The following is a 2,636-nucleotide window of genomic DNA, read 5'->3' as shown; positions in this document are numbered from 1 at the left end:
CTTGGTGATATAATTATCCCTTACCTCAGACTGTGGTTCACCAGCTGGCAAGATGTTGCAGGACCATCCTTCCTTTCCTGTATGAGGCTCTGTGCTTGAATCAAAGGATCCTCAGAGTGACAGGGTGCTGTTCCCAGTCTGTAACCATCCTTCCCTGAGCACCTTCTTAAAATGAATATTTTTTATTTCTGCAATCTCATACAAATGGATGGGACTCTTCTTTAGCTTGGGACCAATACTTGTGCTTTTCTAATTCAGGCTACAAATAAAATAATCTTACCTTCTGGAGGTGTTTGTGGAGTACTGTAGAAGAGAGTCTATTATATCCTAAGCTCTAACCTCACTCTCCTAGTTGCAGGAGCTGTAACACTTCCATTAAAGCCATGTACTGATGCACTTAAATACTTATAGCATCACACTGAGTAGTGTTATTCTTTTTGCCGTGAATAAGGTTCGTGATAGGTCAGTCAGAGAAGACAGATGGCTTCCACACAGATTAGCTGCCCAGAGTTCAATGCTTTTGGGAAGCAGGGGATTTTTTCCCCCTTGCTTCCCTGCTGCATTTGTTTGGGTGTTTCCCTATTTTTTTTTCAATTTTTCTCAAACTTGTCTTGCTCCAAAGTTTTGGGAAAGATTGCAGTGAAACCTGGATAGTGGCTTTTGCGGGTAGGAAAAAGTTGGATTTTTTGGCCCATGTGGATTTTCCCTGACCCTGTCCCAGCAGCAGCAATTTCTACACCCTGCCACCAGAGGGCTTTTTATTTTAAAATAATTAGCATTAGAATATTGTTATCAATATACTGTTGTAAATACAGGTAAATACAGGTCCTTTTGGCACTTAGAACATCATATTGTTACACCGTTGTAACAATAGGTGTGGGAGGTTCTCTAAATTCTCAGCTTTCATTAAAATCCGTGTGGAGATATAAGGAAAAAAGGCTTATCTTTGCAAGGGAAGAGGCTAGAGGGTTTCTTTTATTTTAATGAACACTGAAATAATTCAACTCATACATCACTCTTATCCCTTCTGTTCTTTAATATAACTGGACCAGTGTTGCATGGGAACATCTCAAATGTTAACTACTGTGCAGGCACCTCACTGTCTGGTTTGAATTCATCAGGTAGTGGTGGGGAGAGAATAATTCTACCTTAACACAGGTCCTGCCTGTAGAAGCTTTTAACAGAAGTTGTATCTCTTAGGCCCATGCCTCACTTGTAGCTGTTTGCAGGGCTGCAGAGTTAGGGATTTCACCATTCAGGACCCATGATGGATTGGATTTCAATTATAGGAGTACTGCTGGTGGAAGAGCAGAAGTTCTTCAACATCTTTAATTTCTTTTAGAAATAGCTGTGAAAATAGGAAACTTATTTTGGGGAGGAGGAGAAGAGACAGGTTGCATAAGGCCAAGCCAAACGAGGTAATCCTTGCTAGTTTTAGTCTCCTGGACTAAAAGAGGGAGTGTGGTGGATCTTTTCTGTTTTACAAAAAAAATGAGAGTGGTAGGTAATGCAGGGTAAACCCTCCTAGGCTGTTTGAAAAATATTTTCCCAGCACAATTCTGGTAGACTGGAAGACTACTGAAACAATTAAAAAATACTAGGGAAAGATGGAGGACTAAAAAAAGAAGGGTTTAGCTACTCATGGATACTTTGGGGGCGGGGGGAGGAAAGGAAAAATACATATATTCTTACCTGTCAGGATAAAAAACACACACCAATATTGTTGCACATCCCTGTACCAGAATTTTAATGGCTGATAAAGTGGACCTTCAATCTAATCTACTTGGCAAGGAAAATTGCTTTGGTGGAAGATGCTATCCCTGAGAGTTTCATCCCGATAGTTGATGTTGATCTTTGGGTGTACCCTATTATGAGATGTTTCTACTCGAAAGGGGCTTGCATATTCCTTATGTAATTAAAGTCTTCCAAAGTAAAGTGACACCTCAACTCCTGTATGGTTCACAAATCTTATACAAAGACTTCCGTCCCTTGGAAGCAGTTCATTCTAAATTCCTTAGCTGCCTATTTGGTGTTCCTCGTTGTGCACCAAATGCAATCCTTAGAATAGAATCGTGGCAGACATCACTTGAAACTCGTAGCTAGTATCAAGCTATATGTTTTTAGCTCAAGCTAAACCTTAACCCATCTGGATTAACCACCTTAATTCTTTTGGATAGCTACTGCTCAGGTCTGGTGGATGTGGTTGAGAATAAAATACAATTTCTCAGCCATCTTCGATTCTCGAGAGTTAAAGAAATACTTAAACAACAGATCTGGGATACAGCATTTCAGGCTGTTAGATCTTGGGCACATCTCTATCCAGTGGTAAGGAATCTTAGCCAAAACTTTGTGCTGGCAAAACTACCTTTATGCTTTAAAATTCCCCAAATACCACAGAGCTTTCACTCTAGGCCATTTTAACTGCCTGCCCTCAGCACTACTGGAAAAGAGATACTTGTATATCCCCTATTCTCAGTGTCTGTGTTCCTGCCAGTTGAAACAGTGGAACATGTTTATTATATTGTCCATTTGATAAGGACATCTATTCCACATATCTTACCACTACTCTCAAGTTCCCAGGAAGATATGGAAAATTCTACACATCTTCCTTGCAGACCGCTCCAATGAGGCTACCT

The sequence above is a fragment of the Euleptes europaea genome, chromosome 6 (genome assembly GCF_029931775.1).
Source record: "Euleptes europaea isolate rEulEur1 chromosome 6, rEulEur1.hap1, whole genome shotgun sequence".
NCBI classification, from domain to species: domain Eukaryota; kingdom Metazoa; phylum Chordata; class Lepidosauria; order Squamata; family Sphaerodactylidae; genus Euleptes; species Euleptes europaea.
This window is presented reverse-complemented; position numbering follows the sequence as displayed.